At 49.0% G+C, this 6,407-nt stretch overlaps 2 protein-coding genes across 2 annotated transcripts in view; one reads left to right on the top strand and one right to left on the bottom strand.

The window, feature by feature from the left end:
• RANGRF (RAN guanine nucleotide release factor) overlaps positions 1–6,407 on the top strand; it is a 267,398-nt gene that overhangs the window by 5,963 nt on the left and 255,028 nt on the right. The gene's annotated exons all lie outside the window — the stretch shown is intronic.
• Positions 1–6,407, bottom strand: part of NAA38 (N-alpha-acetyltransferase 38, NatC auxiliary subunit) — a 226,289-nt gene that overhangs the window by 163,611 nt on the left and 56,271 nt on the right. The window lies entirely within an intron of this gene.

Below are 6,407 nucleotides of genomic sequence, written 5' to 3'. Positions count from 1 at the left end.
GACAACAGCCCCCAGGAACTCCTCTGCTCAGAGAACCAGCCGCGGAAGTCTCAGGCCTCTCAGGCTGCTGGAAAAGACCAGGGTCTCTGATGCTTTTGAGGTGGGTGATGTGACTTCATCCCTTGATTGTATGCAGGAGAGAAGAAGAGAAGGACAGAGCTTATCTATGCCATGACTCCATGACCCATGGACCATAACCTACAACCACGGGAGCCAGAGTCCAAGACTGAAGGAACAGGGCCCCCAGATGGGAAAGGTGAGGTCCACTGGTCTCCGGGCAGGACCTCACCAACAACCCACACTCCACCTCTGACCCCTCACAAACCTGCCGGTGGAGCTCTAGAGCAGGAGAGACTATTCCAAAATCACCAGTGGGTGTCTGGCCCCTAAGTTTTCTGGGAGCCCAGCTGTTCCTGTGCCAGGCCCAATGTCCCAGACAGGATGATCCGTAATGGACATCTGCTGTTCTGCCTTCCTACATCTGTCCTGCTGGGCATCCGGCAGCCATCTGTGCCCCATTCTGGCTAGAACTGACTGCTGACTTTCCCCTTCAGGCCAGCCCAATCATTCCGTTCCTCTGGCCTCAAAGACAGACAGGTGAGCTGGGCCAGGCTGATGAAGCTCGGTGCTGGGACGTTGTTCGAAGCCATGGGGAGAAATTGTCTTGTTGGAGGTTGCTGAGAGGATGGAACATGGAGCGATCCTTGCCACCACAAAGACACAGCCGAACTGGCAGATGGAGGGAGACTAAGGCCTGATGGCTACTGTTTGAGCTGAGATACCTCACTGGGCCTAAAGCCAAGTCCAGCTGTTTAAGCAACATGGGCCAGCAAATTATTTTCTCTGCTTAAGTCAGGTTGCGTTGGGTTCTTTCTTTTCTTTCTTTCTTCCTTTCTTTCTTTTTTCTTTCTTTTCTCTGTTCATTCGTTCTTTCTTTCCTTTCTTTCCTTCCTTCCTCTTTCTTTCTTTCTTCCTTTCTTTCTTTTTCTTTCTTTCTTTCCTTTCCTTCTTTCTTTCTTTTCTTTCCTTCTTTCTTTCTTTCTCTTTCTTTTCCTTCCTTCATACCTCAAAACCCTTACGATGGCTAGTCACAGTGGCTCATGCCTATAATCCTAGCACTTTGTGTGGCTGAGGCGAGAGAATCACTAGAGCCTAGGAGTTCTAGACCAACCTGGGCAACATAGCAAAACCTTGTCTCTACAAAACACAAAAATTAGCCAAGCATGGTGGTGCATACCTTCTGTCCCAGCTACTCAGGAGGCTGAGGCAGGAGGGTCACTTGAGCCCTGGAGGTCAAGGTTGCAGCGAGCTGAGATCACACCACTGCATTCCAGAGTGAGACTGTCTCAGACAAACAAAAACCCTCGTGACGTTTTCATAGTGACGAAATATTGGTCCATTTGATTACAATGTGCTGATGGCTGCAAGTTCAACAGGAGGCTTTCCCATATACTCCACCTCCTCACCCAAACCACTATACCAAACAGACACCTGTCCATAGCCACGCACTTTATGGCCTCGCTTCAACATCATTACCTTTGTCACTGGCCAGCATGTCATCTCCTAGGCCTCTCTCTCAGCCCTGATCACCCACTCCTAAGCTGCATGCCTCCATCAGCATGTTCCTGTTGCAACTATCAACCAGGGGCCACCAAGGCCACAGGAGGCCACTGAGGCCACAGGGGTTCTCCTGCATTGACTGGCTGGTCCTCAACCACAGTCTCTGGGGTCACCTCCCCCAGGGCTTAGCCTTTATCCGAGGATATAGAGATGGGCACCCAGAGCTCCTGCCACACTCTCTTCCAGGGCAGGGTTGAGGGCGGGGAAGGTCGGGGCCCCAGTGGAAACAAGACCTGAGGGACTGCATACCCAGCTTTGAAGGTCTGCACTGGAAGGCCCCAGCCTGCTTCAGGCCCTGAAAGGGCAACGAGGAGGGTCCAGTGCTGAGCCCTTATCCTCAATGATGCCAAGGGGTAGAAGACTTTCTGGCCCTTGGAGAAGAGGCCCAGCCATGGGGTGGCTGAAATGGATGATCTCAGATTATCTCAAGACCAGAGCTGATCCCAGAAACTGGTCCTTCCCTGAGTAAATGCTTCCCAGAGAAGGCCAGAGGACATGCTGTGATAATGCAGCTCTCCAAGATGCTCCTCTGGGAGCGAGAAGGGAGGCAGAACCGGAGGTCCTGTGCTCCTCTTTTGAAGAAGGGAGAGGTTTAAGGCCATCAGCATACTGAAGAGGAGAAGCCAGTACTATGAGGGAGACATGGGATGGGGTGACAGGGGAATGAGGCTCCTGTGTCCAGTGGGGATAGATCTAGGCACGGGGGAGGGATTGCCTTGGATGGGAAGAAGGGAAGCCTTTGAAAGGATTAGAATAGGACAGCTTGGGCCTGGGAGGAGCTACAGATTCCAGGACTTTCCATCAAGGGTTTCTGTTTTTTCAAGAAAGTGGAAGGTGAGGTCATCTTCTGAGTGTATGGGGGAGGGAGGAGCACTATTTTACTTGCTACCTGCTAGAAACCGGGCTAAGCACTTCATCTGATAAACCTCATTTGATACCTTGAGAATCTCACGAGGCATGTGCAGTTGGTCATTTGTATCCACGGGTTCTACATCCTCAGATTTTTTTTTTTTTTGGTGGGGGGACGGAATCTCGCTCTATCACCCAGACTGGAGTCCAATGGCATGATCTCAGTTCACTGCAACCTCTGCCTCCCAGGCTCAAGCGATTCTCCTGCCGCAGTCTCCTGAGTAGCTGGGGTTACAGGTGTGTGCCACAACGCCCAGCTATACATCCTCAGATTTAACCAACAGCAGATAGACAATATCTGAAAAACAAAACAAAACAAAAAATAACAATACAACAATAAAAATAATACAAATAAAAACAATACAATATAACAACTATTTGCATAGCATTTATATTGTATTAGGTAATCTAGAAAATAGTTAAGGTACACAAGAGGTTGTACTTAAGTTACACGCAAATACTTCTGCACCATTTTATATCAGGAACTTTAGCATCCTCAGATTTTGGTATCCAACAGGGTCCCGGAACCAATCCCCTAAGGATACCCAAGGAAACTGTCTATTACACTTCTGTTTTACAGATGTTAACACTGAGGCTTAGAAAGGTCGTTTGGACAGCCCAAGGTCACAAAAGCTACTAAATGAGCATCAGGACTCTACTATTCCAAAGTCGTAAACTCTACACTATTAATAAAGAGGCAAGAACTGATGGGACCAAGTCCCTGAGGAAATAGAAGTAGCTCTGGACAACAGAAGGCAAACTTCTTCCTCTGAGCCAGGAGCAGGAGTAGGAGAGATGAAGTCCACAAGTATTGTTTGTTTGTTTGTTTGAGATGGAGTCTCATTCTGTCACCCAGGCTGGAGTGCAGTGACGTGGTCTTAGCTCACTGCAACCTCCACCTCCCAGGTTCAAGCAATTCTCCTGCCTCAGCCTCCCGAGTAGCTGGGATTACAGGTGTGTGCCACCACACCCAGCTAATTTTTGTATTTTTAGTGGAGACAGGATTTCACTATGTTGGCCAAGCTGGTCTTGAACTCTTGACCTCAGGTGATCTTCCTGCCTTGGCCTCCCAAGATGCTGGGATTACAGGCGTGAGCCACCGCACCTGGCCAAGTCCACAAGTTTTTAATGGGAAGAAAAGGCTGCCAAAAAGCTTCCTTTCTGGTGTCATCAGGGACAAGGATGTCTGGCATGATTCGGAGAAGTAGACAGGGAGTCAGGTGAGAGTTTAAGGGGTCTTTGGTGAGGGTAGGGGACAGGAAGGGAGCTCAGTGGGGAGGGGGTCTCTGTGGAGTTCCAGATCTCCCAGGTCTTCAGCCTGCTGGAGCCCAGGATCCCTGAGTGTGGAGACCCTGAGGAAAGGGCCACTCTCTAGTGTCAAGCATTCTCGGCCTCAAGGATCCAGCCTGCAGCATGAGAGGGCAGTAATAATCCAAACAGCAACATACACAGGAGGGACATCACAGGGCTGGGGACAGCGGGTGGGTGCACAGGGAATGTGGAGGTGCCAGAGGCCTGAAGCCCATGGCAGCGCTGGGGCCTGTTCAGCCATTGCCAGAAGCCAGGGTGCCTTTCCCTGACCAGGGAAGACCCTGCCACTAGCCAAAGCCACCTGAGGCCTTGGACGCATTGGCTTTGCCTGTTTGGAAAATGTATAAGGGAATTACCAGACGGCTGAGAGGAGGCAGCTCTTCACCCAGGGCTGGGTGTTCTCACATTTGCAGAGGCCCCCACACTGCATGTGCTCTTTAGCATGGTTCAGCAGCCCCAGAGCAGGGGCCAGGGAGGGGAGTAGGGCTTAACCAGGGGCATCTGGGGCAAGACAGGGTGGCAGGAGGATTTAAGGGGTTAGGGAGAAAGTGAGGAAGTGCCTCAGACACTCGTTTTAAACCTACCGCCTGCAAGAAGTCTTCCTCAAATCACATGGGGGATATTGATTTTGTTTTCTATTACCTGAAAATCGTCTCCCCATCGTTTCTGAGAAATCCGCACTATCTCACAGCTCATTGGCATTGCCAACTTGCCTCCAGTGGGCACAGCCAGCCTAGCATCTTATATAAACCCTCCCCAGTGGACACAGGAAATTGGACCAGGGTGGGTTCCTGTCCCAAACTGGGTGGGTGAGAGCCCTTTGCTGGGGAACTTGGAGTTGTTGCAAAGACACCCCAAAACTGTCTGTCTACCTCTTAGAGAATCCATAAACACGATCTGTTACGGCATTCATTCTCTGCCATGGGAACTGGAAACAAAGAATTGGAAGAGAGAGAGGACAAAACAAACATGCAGAGAAGAGAGAAATGGAGAGAACTTCCTAAGTTCTTACAACACTCCAGTCTCTGCCTTTGGCTATCCCTGAGGCCCTGCTCGATCCCTGGCATTTTGTCCTTATGATAAATTCTCCTCATTGCTTAAGTTCTCTCTATTCTCTCTGTAGAGAGTAGAGAATTCCTTACAAACTTAAGAGTCCTAATGACTCAAATCTCCCCAACCGCTAGAGTATTTCAGTCCTGTCTCCCTTCTGTGATGGATCCACTATTGCCCTGAGCCATATTTCACCTTGAAGATGACACTAGGGGTTTCTTCTTTCCTTGGAGACAGGGTCTCACTCTGTCTCCCAGGAGAGAGTGCAGTACACCATCATTGCTCACTGCAGCCCTAACCTCCTGGGCTCAGGCGATCCTCCCACCTCAGCCTCCTGAGTAGCTAGAACTACAAGTGTGCACCACCACAACTGGCTACTGTTTTTAATTGTTATTTTTATAGAGACACGGTCTCACTATGTTTCCCAAGCTGATCTCAAACTCCTGGGCTCAAGTGAGCCTCTTGCCTCCCAAAGTGCTGGGAGTATAGACATGAGCCACTGCATCTGCACCCCCCCCCCCAGCTTTTTTTTAATTAAAGGCAAGTTTATTCTTTTTGTACAAGTATCTTCAGGTACTTGTAATTTTACAGTTTATAGTTATACATATAATTTTAGATGATTAAGAAAGGGATCCATTTTATAAGTTGAAGAGGTCAAGATGAAAGTGTTTTTCCTTTTGACACATGGTTTTAAAGCCATGGTCTTTGCTATAGATATTAAAGCTCCAAATGAAAGTATGGTTCTCCATTCTACAGGAGAAGTCTATTTTCTTTTGTTTCCAGCAAAGCTTTCAGCCCGCAGCCTCCATCATGGCACTAACTAGCTATACATGAGTGACTGGAACACACCTCTCTACAACTGGCCCAGTCCCCAACGGGTATGTTGAAAGAGGCTGTCTTTTAGGACCCTATAACAAAGGAATCCTTTATCAAAGGACATGCCCAAACCAGGTGCAACAATCCCACAGACTCTACTAATGCACACTTTATTGCCAGGGACAGTGACATTCATGGAGAGCAGAACAGAATCCTCCTCATTTACTAGAAGCAGCCAAATTCTCAATCTCTTCCAAAGGGAATGAAGATCCAGCATGCTCCTCTGCCACTCCTCTCATGAGCAGGTAGGAGAGTGGGCACTCACTGGGCAGAGCCAGAGAGGAGGGGCAGCCATCAAGGAGAAAGAGGATGAAGCTAGGTTCCATCTTCTATGTCAACTTCAACCAGTTGGTTGTGCCTGTCTAGAGTGCTATGATGACAAAGAATCTGAGGCCACTTTCAGGTTCAAAAAGAATTCATGGGTTGATTAACAATGTCTGCCATGGGCATGGATTGGGGAGGGGCTGAGTGCTCACCATGTATATTCACTGACCATGCCATACATACAGCACACAGCTCATTGCCACCCCTGTAGACACTCATAAGGCATACTTGCTGAATGAATACATGACAAGAATGATTATCTAAGGGACCCCTTAGGTGGGATGAGTGACAGGGATGCAGGACACGAAAGGTGTGAG

The sequence above is a fragment of the Macaca thibetana genome, chromosome 16 (genome assembly GCF_024542745.1).
Source record: "Macaca thibetana thibetana isolate TM-01 chromosome 16, ASM2454274v1, whole genome shotgun sequence".
NCBI lineage: Eukaryota > Metazoa > Chordata > Mammalia > Primates > Cercopithecidae > Macaca > Macaca thibetana.
This window is presented reverse-complemented; position numbering and strand designations above follow the sequence as displayed.